The sequence below is a fragment of the Pseudochaenichthys georgianus genome, chromosome 21, assembly GCF_902827115.2.
Source record: "Pseudochaenichthys georgianus chromosome 21, fPseGeo1.2, whole genome shotgun sequence".
NCBI classification, from domain to species: domain Eukaryota; kingdom Metazoa; phylum Chordata; class Actinopteri; order Perciformes; family Channichthyidae; genus Pseudochaenichthys; species Pseudochaenichthys georgianus.
In genome coordinates, this window is record NC_047523.1 from 32,102,287 (window position 1) to 32,125,515 (window position 23,229).

A 23,229-nucleotide genomic window follows, 5' to 3' on the forward strand; every position below is an offset into this window, starting at 1 on the left:
GAGTCGTTTTATGGAACTCGTCTGGCTTTTGGAGGTCCACGGCGCCTTCTAAGAGAAGGAGTCGCAAGTCCAGGCTAGCAGCCCGAGCCCCAAGAGCCATGATTCCGGCTCCAGTGCCCGCCCCAGCAGCCATGATCCCTGCTCCAGATCCGGATCTTACAGCCATGTTTCCGGCTCCAGAATCGGCCCATGCAGCCATGGTCCCTGCACCAGAGATGGCCCATACAGACATGGTTCCCGCTCAAGTACCGGGCCCAACAGCCATGGTTCCGGCCCCAGGTCCATCCATGGTTCCGGCTCAAGTACCGGCCCCAGCAGTCATGGTCCCGACTCCAGCTCCTCGTCACCTGTTGACTCATCGGCCGACGCCAGCTCCCCGAGTCCTGTCTGCATACCGACCGACTCCAGCACCTCATCTCCTGCTGGCTCTCCAGCCGACGCCATCTCCCCGTGTCCTGTCGGCGTACCGGCCGACTCCAGAACCTCGTCTCCTATTGGCTACCCAGCCAGCCAGCACCAGCTCCCCGAGTCCTGTCGGTGTACCGGCCGACTCCAGCACCTCGTCTCCTGTTGGCTCTCCAGCCGACGCCAGCTTCCCGTGTCCTGTCGGCGTACCGACCGACACAGGTCCCCTTTCGAGTCTCTTCTCGAGTCCCCTCTCAAGTTCCCTCTCAAGTTCCCTCTCGAGTTCCCTCTCAAGTTCCCTCTCGAGTTCCCTCTCAGGTCCCCTCTCCGATCCCCTCTCGAGTCCCTTCTCGACTCCCCTCTCAAGTCTCTTCTCCAGTTCCCTCTCAAGTTCCCTCTCAGGTCCCCTCTCCGATCCCCTCTCGAGTCCCTTCTCGAGTTCCCTCTCAGGTCCCCTCTCGAGTTCCCTCTCAGGCCCCCTCTCGAGTCACTTCTCCAGTTCCCTCTCAAGTTTCCTCAAGTTCCCTCTCAAATTCCCTCAAGTTCCCTCTCAAATTCCCTCAAGTTCCCTCAAGCCTCCTCTCCAGTTCCTTCTCAAGTCTCCTCTCGAGTCCCCTCTCATATTCCCTCTCGAGTTCCCTCTCGACTCTCCTCTGGAGTTCCCTCTCGAGTCTCCTCTCGAGTTCCCTCTCGACTCTCCTCTGGAGTTCCCTCTCGAGTCTCCTCTCGAGTTCCCTCTCAAGTCTCCTCTCCAGTTCCTTCTCGAGTCACTTCTCGAGTTCCCTCTCCAGTCCCCTCTCAAGTCTCCTCTCGAGATTCGTCTCAAGTCAACTCCCAAGTTTCCTCTCAAGTCCCTAATCAAGTGTCGTTGGAGGTGCCAACCCTGTGTCCTGTTCCGTTGGAGGCCCCGCCGACTACTCTTCTGCCGGGGGTCCTGTCAACCCTATGTCCTGTGCCGTTGGAGGCTCTGCCGACTATTCTTCTGCCAGGGGTCCTGCCAACCCTGTGTCCTGTCCCGTTGGAGCCCCCGCCGACTACTCTTCTGTCGGGGGTCCTGACAACCCTTTGTCCTGTCTCGTTGGAGGTCCCGCCATCTACTCTCCTGCCGGGGGTCCTGCCAATCCTATGTCCTGTGCCGTTGGAGGCCCCACCGACTACTCTCCTGCCGGGGGTCCTGCCAACTCCTTGTCCTCTTCCGTGGGGAATCTTGCCGACACCTGTTCCACCGGCTCTGGTTACTGTGCGGTCAACACCGGCTCCTGCCCGGTCCCCTGAGAGCTGTGGTCTTCGCCCCTCCTCGAACTTATTTTGTCATGTCACGTTTCTGTGTGGGTGTTTTTCCGTTCTCCTTGTCATGTTTTCCTCCCTGTGTATTGTCTGGTCTTTTTCCCTGTGTTTTCCTGTCTGTCGTTAGTTTCCCTGGTGTGTCTAATTTCCTGATTGTTTTCACCTGTCACTCCTTGTGTGTCTCCTGTGCTCATCAGTGTCAGCCCCGCCCCTGATTGTTCCCACCTGTGTCCTGTACCCTGTGTTTAAATTCCCCTGTCTCCCAGTGTTCAGTGTCAGTTCGTATTGTCTCTTGCCATGGTCAGGTCTATGCTCTTTTATGCTCAAGAATAGTTTTGTTCCTCACTGAGTGATTTTCCTTTTGGTCTTATTTTTTTTCATCTCATCTTGAGATTAGTTAGTTTTTTTGGAAAAAAATAAAGTATCTTACCAGTACTTTACCTCTGTCTCCCTGTCTGCAATTGGGTCCAACATCATAAGTGCCTGAGATCGTAACAAACGGGTGGAAAGTCCACACTTAAAATCACTTGTGTGGGATTATCAAGGGTGTGCAAGGCCTTTAAAGCCATCCCATTTGCAGTCGGAAACAATGTCAACATGTTTGAATGTATTGTTAACATTGTTATACTATTTAAAGAAAGAGAACATAAATATCTTTGGGAAAACATTGTATCTAAAGTACTCCTTTTTGACGCTGTCTTAAGTGACATTTCTGTGTCTGTGTTTTTAGACAGTAGCTGGCAGGTTGAGCTCCTCTGTGGTTGTGTCTGAGGAATGAGGATACAGCAGATCAGCTTCCTTAAAGTAGTGTACTCACCAAGCACATCCTCTTTATCGGAAATCTGTAAGTAAGTGGATGCTGCAATTGATGGGACTGATTTCCACATCATTACATTAAGTGTTACTTGTTAGACGCTTTTATCCAAAGCGACTTACATACTCAATACTGTGGACAATCCCCACAGGAGCAATTTGGGGTGAAGTGTCTTGCCAGGGACACAACGACGTGCTGACTGCAGTGGAGTTTGAACCTGTGACCCCATGATCCAAACACCTACGGACCAGTCACTACGCCACACGCCTCCACATCACACCAATGTGTTTTTTCCACAACAAAACTCAAGTATAATTCTCCAAGGTTTCTATTTTTCTTAATAGCTGAAAATAATGGATTTGGGATGTGTCTGTATGTGTTCATTCATTAAACAATATGTTTCTCTTCACGTATATCCACCCTTTAAATCATTATCATTTCATAGTCAAGGAGAGGTCTTAATAGTGTTAGCAATAAACACATGTTCAATTATAATTTCCATGTAGTTACATGTGAAGGTTAAGAGTGTGTCATGCATAAACTAGAGCTTTTATTTAGTGTGAGATATTAACATAATTGACACTTGCTAAAACATGTAGGCTAATAAATAATTTTAAAAATAAATAACCTGTTCTTCCGATAATGCAGTTACATACAGATATTCAATTATTCAATAAACACAGACGCAAAGCTACTTTTAAATAAATTTTAAAAAAACGTGTATCCACACATTTAAAGCTGGTTAGTTTTTTAATAAATGAGAAAATGTGTGTGTGTTTATTTTAAGGGGGACATACAATGACACTGCTGTGCTGTGGTGTGCACCCTTATTTTCCAATATTTTCATTAGGACAGTGCTTATAAAGCAATTACAAAGACCAACAAAAGTGTTATAGAATCCGACAGCTGCTCCACCTGTGCTCCCCATATTCGTCAGAAAACGGGCTACTCTTCAGGTGACTCATCTCTTTCGACTCCACCTCGAGCGATATAATTACTAACAAATAACTGCTAACAGAGCACTTATATACTAACTAAGGACTGGCTTATCTAAAGCCAGTTGAGTAGCACTTGAAATACTTGGCTCTATGAAACCTGATGTACTTATATGATTCTGTTTTCTTCAAGGTTGTGTCTTCCTGGTCGAATGTACTTATTGTAAGTCGCTTTGGATAAAAGCCTCAGCTAAATGCAATGTAATGTAATGTAATGTAATAATGTGACTGTTAACAGGAGAGGACATCAAATTCCTCAACAAAAAAATAGTTTTCCCTTTGTATGCTACCTTTTCTTGCATCTCTCCTTGCGTCGTATGAGGGACTGGTGAATGAGAAGGCGGAAGTGAGGGGAAAGTGGAGGCAATCAGGGGAATTTGCCTAACCCAAATGTGTTTCCTTCAACGTGCCCCAAACGAACAATAACCCAACCTAAACATTAGACTATATTATAACCCTAACCGAGGGAGACAGCACTGGAAACATTTATTTTTACGGAGGTAAACACGAGGCCAATTAGAAGTGGAAACAAATGTGTGCAACAGGGCAAAAACAAGACCGTGCAGGGCTAAGCGCTACTTGATCATGACGAGCATTCAAACGGGCCACAGTGACGCAGGTGAGTTTCAATTCAGCTTGATTTGCTACCAGCTAACTAATGTGTATCGTGTTCTCACTCAGTTGTTATGCAGTGCTTTTTCTCCGGTACATGTTTCCTTTGGTGGCATTTTAAACAAGCTAAGGTGCAGGATGTGTGTTGATGGTCACATTAAATATAAATATCAGGAAAACTTATGTTGGTTGTGTTGCAGGTGGTTGTTGTGTCTTTCATTCGTAGGCTATGTGTTAAATTCGGCCAGTGATAGGAACATGTTTCTGCCTCATGCATTCCCTTGCTGTATGCATTCCCTTGCTGTTTGGCGCACGTCAAATCTGTCACCAAATCCGCCTTCTACCACCTAAAAAACATTGCCAGAATCCGGGCTTCACTCTCTGACTCTGTGGCAGAAACCTTTGTACACGCCTTCATTACATCCCGTCTGGACTATTGCAATGGAGTCCTGTCCGGGGTTCCCAGCAAAACCCTGGATAGGCTCCAATACGTCCAGAACTCTGCCGCCAGGCTTCTCACCCGCACCAAGCCATGGCACCACATCACCCCCACCCTCATCCACCTCCACTGGCTGCCGGTCAAGTCCCGGATTCAATACAAAACACTCATCCTCACGTACAAGTCCCTCCATTCCCTCGCCCCCCTTATCGGACGTCCTCCATCCCTACACCCCTTCTCGGAGTCTGCGGTCCTCAGACACGGGCCTGCTCTCCATCCCCCGCTCTCGCCTCCAAACTGTTGGTGACAGGGCATTCAGTGTTGCGGCCCCCACCCTCTGGAATGCACTTCCTGCCGAGATCCGTAATGCTGCCTCCCTGGACATCTTCAAATCATCACTAAAAACACACCTGTTCACCCTGGCCTTCGGGCCCTAGCCCTTTTCTGGTCCCCCGGCTTCCTTTATTTATTTCTTTGGTTTGCCCGTTGATTGTCTGTTTGTTTTGTTTGTCCACCATGTACAGCGACCTTGGGTCCCTTGAAAGGCGCTATATAAATATCATTTATTATTATTATTTAGAAAACGAACAATATAACTTTAGTTGGCTATAACTATTGGTGCAAATGCAAGTTTGGAACATAATGGCTCACAGTAGTTTTCTGCGCCATAGTTATAACTACTCATGACAAAGGCTAATGTACGCCTGGCCTACAGGACTAGAGTCACTTTTATATGATTTTCCAGATCATTCAAATGTAGTTTACATCCTAAATTGACTTTTTAGTTTTCAGTGAGCATATAAAAGAAAAGAAATAAACACAGACTAATTATTTTCCAGAGTTCTTAACCTTATACATTTGTCCTCTCTTTGAAATAAAACAGTATGCTTTCCATGCACAACTTCAATGTATCTGAACTGCTGCAGTGGACTGCTATCAGGATTAAAATAGCACCACCTCGACGGTAAAATGGCTTCAAATGAAAGCTGTTATTCCTGTGTGTTATGATGCCTCTGCAGGGGAAGTTTATTGAGCACAGTGAAAGATAATTGGTTGAAAAGTGGCCACATTTCATCTTGTTTAAGGACCCGAGCTACTTTGATAAACACCACAGACAACCTTTGATCACTTTTTCACCGCATGAGTCACATAATGCACCTGCTTGGTTCCCATATTGCTCATAATGTCAACCAACTGTGTTTTGCTTTATGAATACTATTCATCTAAAAAGGAAGATGCTAATAAGACCTCATCCCCTCTTGAGTCATTTAATTTGCAAGGACATTTAACCTGAATAAGACTTGGAAGTCACACTTTATTGTTTAGATATCCCCTCTCACTAAACTGAAACATCAGCAGCATTTGGGACTGACTGTATTTGTTATTCAATTTCAATCTATTCCCTCTCCTTCTGTTGCTCCCTTTTTCCTCTTTACCTCCCTTCTCTCTCTCCCACCACTTCCCTCTCCCTCCTGCAACAAGTGAAGATCCTTTCCGAACATCCCGTTCTGTTCAGCGTTGTAGCTTTGAGTTGAGTTATAGGTGTCTGCTGGAATTTATTTCCCCCTCATCCATTTCACTGTTTAAATCGATGAAAATGACAGAGTGCAGGTGCAGTCGCCGCGTGTGTTAGAGCCAGCGGGGGCCGGTGTGTGGTGCACTAGGACCGGGGAGAGATCCTTCTCGTCGTGTGCATTGCAACTGAAGAGCGGAGCTGTGGAGGAAACCCCCCGTCGGATCTGGCCATTATATCCATACATTTATTTTCCCCATCTCCACCGCGGCGCTGCTGAGTGGGGATCGCAACCGACCAGTGCGTCTGGGATGGCGAAGCACCCAGTAGAGGATTAGTAATTGAGAACGATTTGCGTAAAAGTCAGCTGTCAGCTTTTGGACCGGGGTGATCATTTGGCATGCTTCGCTCCCACTCGTGTTGGTATACATTTGTTTATTGGTTGTAGTAGTATTCTTTTCTCTCATTGCTACCCATCATCGGTTTTATTTCAAGCGCGCAAAGTCACATCTGCGTAGGAGAGCGCTTGGCGCACTTCTTCCCCAAAGGACAGAGACAAGATCTCCATTATTCTGCTTGGATTTAAACCGGACGACTGGCTGAATGGGTGACCTCGCCGAAACACAGACTATCACTGGCTTGTACCCATTTTATGGAAACGTGTTTTCTCTTTTGACCTGGAGTTGTGATGTCCAAAGCCTCCCCCACTGACTGACTGTCGTTTCATTTTGGAGTCGAGTTGAAGGTAGGCCAGTTTTTTCTCTTGGCTTGCCGACAAAACCCAGTTTTTCTGAGTATTTCATAAAGTTCCCCAACCTCAATTTAGTAGGCACATTGATTATTGCGGCAATGTATTAACAGCCTGTGACTCTGCTTGTTGTTGAGCAGTTGTTATTTTAGGGGTAAATCACGATGCTGGAGATGTGATATTGTTAAAAATGTTAAAAAAAGGCTGTGAGCCAGTCTAACGCTGTAAGAAGAAAAAGTTCACTGTTGCATCAATGAGAAAAACAAGGAATCATTATCGCCAGCAACATTCAGAAAGCCGGAGATGCATAATTAAACTAATGGTATGTGTCGCAGTGTGAGAGGGGATCTCAGAGCCTCTCTTCCTTGAACTGAGAGCCCCTGTTTTGTATATTTGGCTCACGATACCGCATGTTTGCTCATGAGCTCAGTGATGGCGATGCCGGAGGAGCCCTCTGCAGTGCAGTCTCACACACCGGCCCGCCGGGCTCACTGGAGCTCACTAAAGAGAGGATTTAGATAAAGGTGTAAACGACGAGGCAGCTTTCCCTGAAGCCAGTTCCCCGTAAGCCTTATTATATTCACTGTCGTGTGTTTTATACGGAGGATATCTGGTGCTGGTTTCACTTAGGGCAGCGGTTCAACAAAAACATAGACCCAAGTTTATTTGTAATGGTTGCGCCAGAAAATAACTTATCATTCTCTCTCTCTCTTCTCGCTCTCTCTCTCTCTGTCCCTCGCGTGCACGCACACACACACACACACACACACACACACACACACACACACACACACACACACACACACACACACACACACACACACACACACACACACACGCACACACACACACACACACACACACACTCCCCCCCCCCCCCACACACACACACTTCCAGTGATCGATCGTGTGTGAGAGCGTGCGTCACAGTAGTTGTTGCAGAGTCCAAATTCGACACACGGGCTACATTGGCATGCCAAAACTCGCGCACACGCTTTCAATTTAGTTATCGCCCCAACACACGCTTATCGTATGACTCCGGCATGACAGCTGTATGCTTCATCCACGTGCATTATGTACATCCTACTGTACGAGTTTCCCATGAGGACAAACAGCGCGCTCCCTTGGTGGAACCGCGCGAATACCGACGCATGACGCAGGGGTCTGAGTGATGATTGATGACCACTTTTGATTCTTATTGGCAACCCTCCGGAAATATAGGGCTCCATTTTTTTCTTTGCTTTTTTAAATGTCAAGTCATGTTTACTCGGCGCTGCTACAAGTCGTTTTGAGGAGAGATTGTTGGTGGTCTCTCGGTCAGTGGCTGCTGGGCTGATCTTAAACATGTGCTGTCAGTGAGAGCCTCTCGCTTTCTCTCACACTCATGAGTATTTAGGTTTCTTTTAAACACATTTAAATGTAACCATTGCTGTAGCTGTTTTTCTGCTGAACTGTATTTTGTGAAAACACCAAGGTTGGTCTTTTATGATGGTAATATGTGCAGACGGTCCTTTTCTCGTTTGTCAAGTGTCTTATTCTTTCAATGCTGCTAGACTTTGTGCCAGAGGCCAGTTGGAGGTGAGCCTCATTTCCAATGCACGTTGTTAAACATTAGAAAGTCATGAAGAAGATGTCTCAGTGTCACTGTGGATCTTAGATGTCATCTTCTTCCCGCATTAATGAATTCCTAAAGTCACGTCTGTGCGATGTTTCAAAGTGGCAGGCCGTCGCAGCTGCCAACAGCGCCTCATCTCTGGGAGGATGACAGGAACTGTCCGTGGTCCTGAAACAGACAGCTCCTTTGTTCAACTCTGGGTTGATTTTGTAAGTTAAAATGTTCAGTGCTGCAGTGAATTCTCTTTGGCTTCTCTTACATTATTTCTGTTTAAATATTTGAGCAGCCACTGAGCTCCAAGCATGTAAGCCATGTTGTGTGTGTGTGTGTGTGTCACAAGTAAACAAATTGTGCATTCATAGGGAACCATTAAGTCTGTGTAATTAGCTCCAACCATGTGGAATACATTTGAAAAAAGACTTTGAGAATCAGGCCAGCTATGCTGTCTTGTCTGATAATGGATTTCATTATACCAACATGCACATTATGCCTATTTACTTGATGCATAGTATACTGTTTGTTACCCATTTGGATGTACATGAGGACCCATTGTTGCACTGCTCTTGGCATAATGACACACATCCTGTGCCCTGTGTTGTCTTCAGTGTTGGCTCTGCATTACAGTGTTGGCTTTAAATGGCATCGTGCGGAGTGATGTTGAAATCCATTAGCTGATCATCATGAAGTGGTGCTTGTCCAATGCACAAATAGTTTTTTTTTAAAAATTGAAACCCATCAACCCTATAGAAAAGGACTCTTAACAATATGACATGCAGGTCTGTAATAACTTGGGGACCTGCTCTGTCTGCTTAGTTATATCATATGTATCTGAAAGGAACCGAGTCTTCTCAGTATTCCATGTTATAGGTAAGGCATAAGCAATCAGAGAATACATTTACCTTTGTGTAAAATGTACAGAACATGTCTTTTATTTATTTATATATATATATATATATACTAAAATAAGAGCAGATACAACGCCTTTAATGGCAGTGTTGAGGTTTGTCAGTATATTGCTTCAATTCAGGGCTTCTCTCTCTCCCTCTGCCATCAGATTCCTGGCAATAAAAAGCCCACATTTCATCCTCGCTGTAATATTTTATAAATGTTTCTTAGAGTAAAGTGCCATTGAGACTCCAAATCAGAAATACTGATGATCGTGCCTGAAAAAGCATTTCTCCCGCTGCAGTTTATATTCCATGGGCTAAACACCCAATCGTGCCTGTTAAAAAGCACAGGGTGCACATAATGCCCGCCATTGGCAAAGTTGGTGGACGAATATAGAGCCTGAGTTCAAATCCAATGAGCCCTGGGATAGCCATGACATCTAATAGTTGCCTGATTTGCTTACGATTAATGTAGTTCCTGATCCAATGTGTATTTAAACATCCTTGCATGAGACCATGATAACCCTCAGTGTCACTAAGCTGCTCAGTACCCAGTGGGACCACAGCAAGGCAAACTGTTGTGTGTAAGCGGTCATCTTGTTGGAAGGAAGCGCTGTTCGAGAGTCGCCCTGCACTGATCCTGTGTTGGTGATGAATGATGTGTGTTTTCTCCTAACGTTGATTGAATCAGACCGTCCCGCAGACCCATTGCCTTCCCAAGGAGCACTCGAAGGCGATCCTGCGGTGAAGTGTATCAATAAGCGGGTGGACGGAGTGTAAGTGGTGGTGTTGTTGCAGGCAGACAGCCGGAGATGAGAAGGGGAAATGCGGTTAGGGAGAATACCGCTGATCACACAGCAGATTGGGAGCCCTTGGTGCTGGCGTCTGTCCGTCCCTGCCATGGAGAGGGAGAGGGAGAGGGAGAGGGAGAGGGAGAGGGAGAGGGAGAGGGAGAGGGAGAGGGGTGGAGCTACAGAGCCACACACACCGGGCCAACTTCAGTTCAGATTCCTTACTGAATGCTACTCAGGTTAGCCGTACGATCTGGAGTCACAAGCCCTTGCTGTTGTATTTGGTCATTTCAGGTGAACTGTTATTGGGCTACGATCGCGGCTGAGTCACAACGAACAAAGCGTCTTGCCAGAACAGCGTTTTGATGGCTTTGTTTTGAAGGCTGGTTGCTTTGACGTGGACCCCCATGAGGCCACTGGCAGCTGAGCTCCCACTGTGGCGGATTGATATTTGTAATTTAAGGGAAGCTGTCACACAGCATCCTCCAGATGGAGAGTGCCGCGGAGGCACGCAGTCGATTGAACACGGTTTGTTTAGAAATAATCATTTCGATGTGGGTGCTGGGGATTCATTTGAGGAATATTGGCTCAAGGGTTCAAAATGTTCAATTATGCACAGACGCAGGCAGTCACACATTAGCACAATGTGGAATACACAGCAGTGTCTGGGATTAGACGCGTTTAGCCTGCCTGTCAGCTGACGAAGCCCCTCGCCTCGCAGCAGAGGACAGGTCAGTGATTTGTTTCCCTGCTGCAGAAAAAGGTTGAGGATAGGTTGCGGTTGAGAGCTAATTCATTAATTCACCCACCGCCGGCATAGACACACACACACACACACACGCACACACACACACACACACACACACACACACACACACACACACACACACACACACACAACACACACACACACACACACACACTCTCTCATGCACCTTGTTTTCATCACTGAACTATCGGAATGGATATTGGGAGGAGGGTCATGTTTTCGAAGACATTGATTGACAATAAAGAAACAATAAACTGCTTGATTGACTGCCCTTCAAAATAACCAAACGTGTGCAATACATCTGGTTTCCATCTCACTGATCAGGACGACGGCATTTAGATGCTGGTTTGAAAACCTTCAATGTTGTAGTCTTCAGGCATTGCCGCTTATAGGTCTCGATGGAATTTGAGCCCTGCGATGATACAGCGCCTCGAAGCACTTATATGATTTAGATTTGTCCTACTGTCAAAATTGTTTGACATTTGTGGGATGATTTGGGGATGGGTTGAAGGTGAGGCAAACAAAACAACACATTTCAGTTCTTGCCACACAGACTGTCTGAAATCTAGGATGTCTTGTTCAAATCCCTGTGAATCATGAGCTATACATTAAATGTGTCGCAGGGCCCTCTGATCCTTTTTGGCAGTCTTTTGCCGGGCTGTTCGTCATTTCATTTCCCCTCCATGCTTTATAAAATGTGTGTATATATATATATATATGGTAGCCAGCTGCGTAAAACAATTATCCCCACATCACACACAGATAATTGCCTATAGATTGGGCAATGATGGAATAGTGACCTCATCCACTGTTGACCTTTCTTAGGTCATAGATAAAACAGACCACAGTGTTCAGCCTTCTTTGAACACCATGCTGTTTGATTCCCACTCAGTAGCAGCTCGCAGACAGAACAGGGAGCATCGCTCTGGTGGGATCTGCAACATCAATTTGAAAGTGATTGTTATATTTAAACATGAAGGGTTTTATATTAGTGTCACTACAATTAGAATAAGGACATTTAATACATGTACTCATATTGTCAGATTAGCTTTATATTAATGCTGATTGTTGCGGTCAAACCTAATATTAGAATACAAGCTTTTATTTGTGTGTGTAAATGCCAACATTATATTGATTCTTTGGTCCTTTTTATGATATTAGCTGATACCTTAAAAACTGCCTGATGAGATTGTGATACAGCTCTAGTGTAAATATACTCATGTATGTACGTACTGATACAACTTCATTTTCAGTCACCACGTTTTTTTATTTGAAGGACTTTTGATCCAAACACGACAATACAATACAAAAATAAAATATATTCTGCAAACTACTGACATATTTTCAGTTAGTTTGTGTCTTCAGCTCCTAGCAATGATGTCCGTTATGTATTTAAAATGTATTTATCATAATGCTGGTGCTCTAGCAAGGAACAGAGAAACTCCCTAACATCTTACAAGAACGCATGATAGGGCCTCTTGAATCTATTATGCAAGATCCACTTTTTCATGTCTCTTCTACATCAACATCTGTCCCCTCTACTTCATGTCTCTTCTACATCAACATATGTCCCCTCTTCTTCATGTCTCTTCTACATCAACATCTGTCCCCTCTACTTCATGTCTCTTCTACATCAACATGTGTCCCCTCTTCTTCATGTCTCTTCTACATCAACATGTGTCCCTCTTCTTCATGTCTCTTCTACATCAACATGTGTTCCCTCTTCTTCATGTCTCTTCTACATCAACATCTGTCCCCTCTTCTTCATGTCTCTTCTACATCAACATCTGTCCCCTCTTCTCCATGTCTCTTCTACATCAACATGTGTCCCCTCTTCTCCATGTCTCTTCTACATCAACATGTGTCCCCTCTTCTTCATGTCTCTTCTACATCAACATCTGTCCCCTCTTCTTCATGTCTCTTCTACATCAACATGTGTCCCCTCTTCTTCATGTCTCTTCTACATCAACATGTGTTCCCTCTTCTTCATGTCTCTTCTACATCAACATCTGTCCCCTCTTCTTCATGTCTCTTCTACATCAACATGTGTCCCCTCTTCTTCATGTCTCTTCTACATCAACATGTGTCCCCTCTTCTTCATGTCTCTTCTACATCAACATGTGTTCCCTCTTCTTCATGTCTCTTCTACATCAACATCTGTCCCCTCTTCTTCATGTCTCTTCTACATCAACATCTGTCCCCTCTTCTCCATGTCTCTTCTACATCAACATGTGTCCCCTCTTCTTCATGTCTCTTCTACATCAACATATGTCCCCTCTTCTTCATGTCTCTTCTACATCAACATGTGTCCCCTCTTCTTCATGTCTCTTCTACATCAACATGTGTTCCCTCTTCTTCATGTCTCTTCTACATCAACATCTGTCCCCTCTTCTTCATGTCTCTTCTACATCAACATCTGTCCCCTCTTCTCCATGTCTCTTCTACATCAACATGTGTCCCCTCTTCTCCATGTCTCTTCTACATCAACATGTGTCCCCTCTTCTTCATGTCTCTTCTACATCAACATCTGTCCCCTCTTCTTCATGTCTCTTCTACATCAACATGTGTCCCCTCTTCTTCATGTCTCTTCTACATCAACATGTGTTCCCTCTTCTTCATGTCTCTTCTACATCAACATCTGTCCCCTCTTCTTCATGTCTCTTCTACATCAACATGTGTCCCCTCTTCTTCATGTCTCTTCTACATCAACATGTGTCCCCTCTTCTTCATGTCTCTTCTACATCAACATGTGTCCCCTCTTCTTCATGTCTCTTCTACATCAACATGTGTCCCCTCTTCTTCATGTCTCTTCTACATCAACATGTGTCCCTTCTGTGTAAAGAGATTATGAAAGTTTCAGGAAAAAAGATTCTCTCTCTTTTTGTCCTGATCCATTTATAGAAAAACCTGTCTGAAAATGAGCGATCAGATTTTGGCCACTTTGTGATGTCATAACGATGTTTTGTCTTGTGTGACCATTAGCCAATCACCAACCAAGGTAACCCCCCCCCCTTCCCCCTTGTCACCTGAATCTCCTCCTAGAGCACCTTTGTGTTCTTTTTAACCAAATGTCTCTCAGAGGGGCGTGGGGAGGGGCTCCTTATTTTCATCTAAAGTAACAGACAGAGAATCAGCACTTTTGAAACAGGGCTGAAACAGAGGGGATTATGGGTAATGATCTGTTTGGTGTTTGGAGCCCAACACTTCAGAGACATGTCTTGTATATATCTGAGACGTATACTATATTGATGAAAAACAGTATAATGTGGGACCTTTAAAAGTGATGAGGACTTCCTGTTACCACTACTTTAGGTTAATTTTAAACGACCTGGATTGCAATCATCCCCTTATCTTAACCAAGCACTTTTCTTTGCATAATCCTTACCAAACCTTTTTCGTAGAAGAGGAACATTAGAAAAGATTGTGTGAATAATGTACCTGTCATTTGTAAATCAAATCAAATCAAGTTTTATTTATATAACACATTTATAAACGATTTTTGGTCGAGCCAAAGTGCTGTAGTGTACATATAATAAAAATAGCCTAGAGACACTTTACAGCAAATACAACAGCACAGATTGTTCAGAATATCAGTATGAGAAAAACGACACCCTCGCCTCTATCCTTAGACCTTCTGTCCTTAGACCCTCTGTCCTTAGACACTCTGTCCTTAGACCTTCACATCGTACAAGGAAACACTTCCAGAGAAACCCCACAGTTTAAAGGGAACATGGGAGAAACCTCAGGGAGAGCAACAGAGGAGGGATCCCTCTCCCAGGACGGACAGACGTGCAATAGATGCCGTGTGTAAATCGAAGAGATAATACATTTTACAGCATATAGACCGAATGTTAGGAAATGCATGTGTCTGTAATAAGAAGATGAATCCACGAGGCAGGGCATGACATTAAGGATTTTGGGAGATGGCCCTGTGGGCCATCTAAGCTAATTTACAGATGGCCCTGAGTCCAATAGAGATGGCCCTGAAAAATGCGCGCGGACGAAATGACTCACGAAAGGTTTGGGGGACCTGCAGGTCTTAGATGCTGTCTGGTGCATTCTCTAGAATTATAAGATGAACCACCACAATATTATATTGTACAATTTCAATTGTATTCTTAATTTCACTTCTTGTTTGTGTTTGCTGATTCAACGACTCAATGGCCCTCTGTCTGTCAGAGGGCCACTGACTGGGGTTGAAGATGGAACATTTTGAAGGGACACTCCCTTTCTGGAGATCTTGGAATCTTTTCTCCAGGTGCTTGATGAGCACATCTGCAAACACATACAAAATGTCAAATTATAATCCCTGTCTCTGTACCACCATAAAAAAATCATTTATATCATAACAAATGTGAAATTATATTCCTGTCCCTGGACCACCAAAAAAAAATTATCTATTAAAACATGTTATGCCCATATTTACTTATGAAGAAAATATTTACTTTTGAAGAAAAAATATTGAATATTTACTTTGAAGAAAATATTATTGGGAACATACCTATCACTTTGATTCTCTTTTTTCGGGGGGGGGGGGGGCTGCAGCTCAGTCTTTCTCTTCTTTCCAGGTTGTTCACCTTGCTTTGGTGGACTAAGAAACATTGTAATACACTCTGACTTTAAATTATTTGATCATTATGTATTCAGCATCAGAATCCGTAACAAACTGAAATTCCCGCGAAAATGTGGAGCATTCGATTCATTGTCCGGGTAGTATTCAGTTGCGCCACTTATGTGACAGACAAGAATAGTCAACTCTAATGTCTAACACTTAATGTGGAGAAAGAGATGTCCTGTGTGGGTTGATTGTGCGTTGATCTGTTGGTAATGCCTCGGGGTTCCGGTGGGCATGTAAACAAATGCATAATGCTGCGCTATATGCGCTTTGTGGGCTCATCCAGTTGCATAGCGACACTTATTGTGTAGTTGTCTTTTAATACGCAGGTAGTCATATCATTAGCTAGAACTAGCTGGATCTGATCGATATGGACATAAACGCGAGTGAAGTCTAATCTGACGGGAGAGAGAGATCAGCTGCTGCTGACGAGTCGACACGCAGCTCTGCATGATCATCTGCAGCGGTGAGCGGACAAAACACACACTTCAGGTTAGAATATCACACGTAGCTATTTTAATGACTTCTCAAACTACCTAAACTAGTTATAGATGTGTTTAGTCTTACTGTCGGGTCAGTCATTACTGGATCCGTGAGCTGCATGATACTGGCATAATAGATTGCCCGATCGGGCCACCAGCAGGTGAGGCTTCATTGCCCGAGCTAAATGCTAGATGGCCCCGGGCCATCGGGCAGTCCTTAATGTCGAGCCCTGCCACGAGGATGTCAGCTACAATCCTGTGGGAGCCATCAGGGAAGCAGCATGACGAGACCCAGGCAGGACCGCAGAGACAGGTTCAGCCACGACCCGAAGTCCACGACTTAATCCAGAACTCAGGATAGAGGATCCAAGACACAGGACTACAGCAAGAGGATCAGCCTCGACTCCGGGTCCCGGCGTAGATATAGATAGAAAACAAGAAGAAAGATTTGGCTGGGTTAATCGGAACAAGAGAAAACACAGACACAGACAGAGAGGGGAAAGGTCATTGGATAAAAGTTATTCTCTTCTTGATAACCCTCTAGAAAGATCTCATGAACTTCCCCACTCAATCTATCAGGACCCGAGCAGTTCTATTAGATATAGGATAAGAGGTTGTGATCTTCTACGTTGTTTGGCTGATGCAGACACCAGATCAACGTTCACTTTGGAGGCAATGGCAATACAAGTAGGTCTTTCAGTTTGGAGAACATGTGTCAGGTTAAGGCCCTCTCTGCATTATCAGGCCTGCTATTAGAAGATGAGCAGAAATAGCTCTGGGTATTGTGGAGGAAACTTGTGTGTAGCAATGCAGTGGGAGTCACCGACTCATGAAGGAGGCATGGGATGAGCAGGAGCTTTGATGTCAAACACTGATGGTTTATTTGGAGTTACGGCCGGAGAGTTGACAAGACAGGTGGTGTGTCACGAGTTGACACACCAACCAATTCTGAAGAACTCTTTCTGCAGCTCGAGGTTTTATCTAGTTCGGAGTGTCATAATCAACATTCTTCATCAGTGAGACTAAACATTATGGACCCTGAATCTAACTAGAGCTCTCGTCCATAGAAAAGAATGCGTGCCAGGGAGCCTTCGTCCCTGAACAGTAAACTACCTCATGGCGGCTTGTGCTCTGTCACAGACTGGCAACAACAATGCGCCCAAGCTGCTCCTCCTTACAAGAGATAGCAGCAATACCCAAGGCCGTAGACCTATGTCGTGGGAGAGGAGACAGTGAGAGGAGAAAATGATGAACTGTGTCAAAGGTTGAATACCTAAGCAAAGTATTCGCTAACAGGTATAGCACACCAGATGTAATGGAGTCATTCTCGTAGCTGTCACATTGAATTGGCACTGGTGACATCTCACTGATGTCCCATGGGCAAACGTGTACGAGAGGAGAAGCACTGCAGCACATGTGCACATACATCATGTAGAAAGAACCATTTCCATACATGTAACATCTAGAACTGCAGTCCTCTGTGTGACACACATTTATGAACAGAATAATAGTCTGCGGGAATGGCCTTGTTTTACAGGATGAAAGTGCATTTACAGCTGTAACTTAATCGTTTCCTTCTTTTCTTCTTAGATTTGGTGTGGAAAGTGAATTATCGTTGTAGCATTCCAATTTCCTACGAGTAGAGATGTCCCGATCCGATCACGTGATCGGATTTTCAAAAAATCGGGGATCGGGAGAAAAAAATCGGGGATCGGGATTTTTAAAAAAAAAAAATTTATAAAATTTTTTTTTTTTTATTTAATGTTACAAAACAAAAATGACCATGTTCATGTCTTAAAGTCATCCTGAGGACTTAGTTTTGGTTTAAAATTACACAACATCATGTATGTGTTGCTTTCTTTGGGCTTGTTTTCAGACCTGGTTGCTTATTCCTCTGAAAGCTGGCAACAGAGTGGGCGCAGTGTCTAATAGTAGCAGTAAGCTAACGAGAGGCTACGTTCAGCTGGTGACTCGGGAGTCGGGACAGAGAAAATGTCAGGAGTTTGGAAGTATTATGAAATTGAAAGCGAAGGCAGTGTAACAGCCAGATGCAATGTTTGGAAGGCAGAGGTTCCGCGTGGTGGAAAGAACAGAGCTACGTTCAACACGACCAATCTACGCTACCTGAGAAACAAACACCAACAACAACACGGCGAGTACACAGCGGCCACTCAGGGAACGGCACTGAAACAACCGACACTTTCAGAGACTTTCAAAAGGAAAGAGAAACTGCCCCAGAACAGTGAAAAGGCCAACACAATAACAGCCAAGATAGCTGAATTCATCGCGTTGGATGACCAGCCGTTATCTGTTACCTTGTTTTTCTCTTAATGCATTGCATAAAGATCGGATCGGGAAAAATCGGTATCGGCAGATTGTCAAAATCAAATGATCGGAATCGGATCGGGAGCAAAAAAAGGTGATCGGGACATCCCTACCTACGAGACATGAGATGTTTAAAACCTCAGTGCTTGCAGTTACTTGTGAGAAAGTTGTCAGATCAGATTTGCTTACAACAGTACGATTGTAATCGGTGATCTTGCAGTGGACTGGAAAACAAAAAGGAGACAGAAAGAGAAGAGAGACTTTAACTCAATTCGCTTTGCTTGTCAACTTGTCTTTGAAATCCACTTATATGGTTCCAGCTCTGAGGTATAGAAGACAAAAACACTGATGAGGGCACGGTGGAATTTGCTAGAGAGAAGAGAACGAGGCAAAGAGAACGAGAGGTGTTCCGACTGTTTCCTAAAGCCAGACACTAGCCCTGTTATGTTGTCAGCTGCAGTGGTCTGTGTTGTGCTGCGATGAGTCCCTGGGGAGGTGGGACTGCCATAAACATCGCACTGTGGGGAGCAGCCCTCTCTGATGTAGACTCACATTGGCTATTGGCGGCATCGGTCAGTAATGAGTGGCTTCCGAGTCCCAGCCAAAAGTCTTTAAACACTCATCTGATCGAGGTCGCAGTAGAAGGAGATGTCCTCTTTGTGAAACTATGAGCTGGAAATCTGATATTCTTGGACTCATAATGAACGAGCAGAAACGGCTTCTTAAGTTCAAACATAGTAATGGTGGATCTTCACAAGATGGTCACTAAGTGTTGGTGTCTTGGTTTGTTAGAGCTGTGACATTGCAGTGTGTTTGGCGAAGGTCAGTGACATCTGTGTGTGTGTGTGTGTGTGTGTGTTGACACACAGGCCGAGTCAGTCCGGTTCTTGGCTCCAGCAGTGATCTGGCACTTGTCCTAGTCCTGCAGTCTCTGCCATGCCTGCTCTCTTTCCCTCTCTATCTCTGTTGCTGCCTCTCCTCCTCCTCCTCCTCCTCCTCCTCCTCCTCCTCCTCCTCCTCCTCCTCCTCCTCTCCCTCCGTCCACACACCAGTGCAGATCAGCCTGCCCAAGCATTGCAGGGTTTCAGAAAAAAAGAGAAAGTGAGCCGACTGGACTCCTACCCAGTGTCTTCCAGTATGCCTCCTCCTATCTGGCCTTCTTTGCATATGACAGTTATATGGCAGTATTATGAACTAATTATAATACGCCACAGAAAAGATACTGAACACATGGCCTGTGAAGAGCCGTGGCTAGCAATCGACAAAGCCCTCCATATTCCTCTGACAAATCCTTGGATAACCCTGGGAGACACACACACACACACACACACACACACACACACACACACACACACACACACACACACACACACACACACACACACACACACACACACACACACACACACACACACACACACACACACACACACAGTTTCACTTTCTTACAGTTCTGTTTCTATTCACATAAAGCCTGTAATAAGATTCCATCTGCGATAACTGGACCGCTCCCCGCAGGGCCTTTTCCCTCCCCAAGACCCACAGCAGCTGCATCGTAGAATGGATACAGCAATGGACAGAGAACAATCAATGATACTGAGTGTGTGTGTGTGTGTGTGTGTGTGTGTGTGTGTGTGTGTGTGTGTGTGTGTGTGTGTGTGTGTGTGTGTGTGTGTGTGTGTGTGTGTGTGTGTGTGTGTGTGTGTGTGTGTGTGTGTGTGTGTGTGTGTGTGTGTGTGTGTGTGTGTGTGTGTGTGTGTGTGTGTGTGTGTGTCGAGGAAAGAACAAAGAAACTATCCATCCACTATCTTGCTTGCGTCTTTGCATCAACTTTAACAACACCTTAAGAATGATGTAACGCATATTTAACACGTTAAGAACTATGTTCTTATGATTCACAATGTGTATACACCTGCTGCATTTAGAACATCTAACACATGCTGCTGTTTGGTTGCATGTGTGTACCTGTCAGGCTGTTCTCATACACAGTTAATAATATAATTACAACAAGTAATGCACTCAAATGTGCATCTAATCAACACAATTATTAACAAGAACATGTCCAAAGTATAAAGGGGATGTAAGTCTGCGTACAGGTGTAGTCTGTGTGGATGGGTTGCTCCAAAAACACAGCACTTTATACAGATTGCTGCTGTTCAAGTCCCCAAACCAAAAATCAATGTTTTTATTGTTTTCTTAATTTAAATACAGGCAACGCCACTTATGAAGTTATTTCAACCCAAACATTGACTTGTTTTTGTGTTTGTAATTACTCAGTTATTTAAACATTATCCACAATCCTTTTCTAAACCTTTTCATTTCCTTAACTTCATTTAATAGTTGTGTTGCCTTAACAAGTATTCTGTATCAGTCTTGCCGGACAAACTAACTTTTATAATGATATCACATGAGCTTTCCTATAGGGATACGTTCGACAGCACCCGGACACCATGTGTGCCTATTAAGAGGAAATCTATAGTTGTGTATTGTCTATTGCAGTTGAGCTGAGTCCTCAGTGGCACCTTACTCTGAGTGCAGGTTTGGATTCCCATTGTTTCAAACAGTGAAGTGCACACAAGAGCCGGGTTGAGACACACAGTGGAGATTGTCAGAGACACGGGAGACGGTTGAAGGTCACGGAGACGTGCTTCAGGAGTGCAGTTCACACACAGCAGAGCTGAAGTGAGGTGCGGTGGGAGGGGAGGCGTATATATACGAGCAACAGATAAGGAGGTGAGCACATGTTGAATAAAACATTCTTTGATTCCCCATCCTCCCCCTGTAAACCCCCCCGCCCCCCCACCCCTTAGTCCCCAGTGAGTGTCTGATACCATCGGCTCAATAAGACCTCATCTGTTTAATAGGGCTTCCACACACTTTCCGTTGCTCTCTTTGTGTGTGTGTGTGTGTGTGTGTGTGTGTGTGTGTGTGTGTGTGTGTGTGTGTGTGTGTGTGTGTGTGTGTGTGTGTGTGTGTGTGTGTGTGTGTGTGTGTGTGTGTGTGTGTGTGTGTGTGTGTGTGTGTGTGTGTGTGTGTGTGTGTGTGTGTGTGTGTGTGTGTGTGTGTGTGTGTGTGTGTGTGTGTGTGTGTGTGTGTGTGTGTGTGTTCTCGGTTGGCTGTAGCTATTGTTCTGCACCACCCACAAGTTGCTCACATTGGTCCAGTTGCTTATGAAGCCCATATATCTTCCCGTGCCAAAAGTGACAGCGTCTCAGAGTCTTTATAGGCAGTGAAGTAGAAGAGAAGACTTTTCCACCTCAGCGCCAGTCGGTTACAGGTTTGCTTTCACTTTGGTGAGTTTGCATGCTGTGTTTTCGTGATGTGTGCTTCAGCGTCTGGCGTGAACACAGAGGCTTATTGTACTGTTTTTAATGTAGCAGTCGTTTACATAAATATAACGTGACATAACATCTCAAAGTGATTTGAGTTCATGGACGATGTTTAAGAAAGCACATCTCCACAGGGTTCAGTGTATGACTTGAGATGTTTTTCTAATTAATTTGATGAAGTTTCTTGGACTCTTAAAAAGTTTTATTGCATTATCCATTACTTGTATTCAACTGTTGCCAGGTTACACCAGAAGTATCATAAAGCTTTGCTGCGTAAAGTTACAGTCACTGTTTCATTGTAATGTGCCCTGTAGGACACATTGTGAGAGGTGATATGAGACACGAGGCAGCGTCCCACATTGTTTTTCATGTCTTCTCTCCAAAATGTATTAGTTAACAAGTGGAGAGCATCCATCAAAACATATTGAGATGACTGCTGTGTGGATAGAACAATATTTCACTGTACAGTTTCTAGAGAGGTCTATGTTTATTGGTGTACAAAGTGTATATATATGCTGTGTAGGATTGTCATAATACCATTTTTTTTATTGTTATGATTCACAACTAGTCACAAGATAATCAAAAACACCTGCTTGGATTTTTTACTTTCAATATCTTCATTATCTTTTGTAACCTTATCTTATCCTAATCCCCCCTGCCGCCGCCTCCTTCTTTCCGAGACTTTCCTCTCCATTTCTTCCGGCCCGCTCTATTCCCAGCCTGTCCTTAGTCAAGCAGGGAATCGATTTTTAAACAGGCAAGACTCTGGGGACCGAGCAGGGGACCATTATTGGCCTCATTTAGGCTCCATCACAATGGCTCCTCGAGACAATAGGGTAGACTGTCATGGAAACCAAGGTGTAAGTGCACATTCCTGCTAAAAACCGCTCAGGCCAGCATTTCCTGTCTTCAGGGAGCTTTGTTTTAAGAAACCCTTTTCAGTTTGAGAGGATGGACCGCAGTGCCTCTCCACACTGCTAATATAGGCACATCCAGCACATTTCACAGCCGCGGGCGAGATGGGAGAGGAATATATCAAATATATAGGCTATTTTCATGCTATATACTGCATGCCACCTTTCACTTTGTCAGCAGCGCCTGTTTGTGTGCAGTCTGCAACATATGGCGATGCGTCTCTACTGTAAACAGCGGCTGCTCATTCTTCGTCGGGGTGACATTGCTCCTTTATAGCAGCTGTATGTCTGTCAGGCATCTCAAGTGTGGAAAGCCAATCCCATTTTTCCTTCTCGTTCCAAGATGCAAAGGTTAGAGAAAAGCTTGTGAAATTCCAGCTGTCATTTTGTCCTCGACAGCGACACAATATGTTGTGACCCAACCTAGATGATGAGGGTGAATACGATCCACTTTGTTGAGTTACAGGATCCCCAGAACTGCAGGTTTCCCCCTCAGGCTCACAGACGGTGAGTTTTTATATTCATGAAGAGACAATGTTACACTGCAGGAAAACAAATCTCAGGACCTGGCAGCGAGCAAGTGTGTGGCTGCACGACAGAGAAGCAATGTGATGCATCAGAGCACATAGGATGTATACTACATTTTGGAAACAATTCTGAGGTCTGACTATGAATATATTTGAAACGCC

At 44.7% G+C, this 23,229-nt stretch overlaps 1 protein-coding gene across 3 annotated transcripts in view; it reads left to right on the plus strand.

Moving 5' to 3' along the window:
* The first annotated feature begins 6,256 nt into the window (after positions 1 to 6,256).
* il1rapl1a (interleukin 1 receptor accessory protein-like 1a) overlaps positions 6,257 to 23,229 on the plus strand; it is a 202,297-nt gene continuing 185,324 nt past the window's right edge. For 2 of the 3 annotated variants that reach the window (XM_034110537.1, XM_034110539.1), the window contains exon 1: positions 6,257 to 6,810. The gene's annotated coding sequence lies outside the window, so the exon portion shown is untranslated. Of the gene's footprint in view, positions 6,811 to 21,502; positions 21,591 to 23,229 lie in introns of those variants that run through there. The other variant, XM_034110538.1, reaches the window with a different exon arrangement.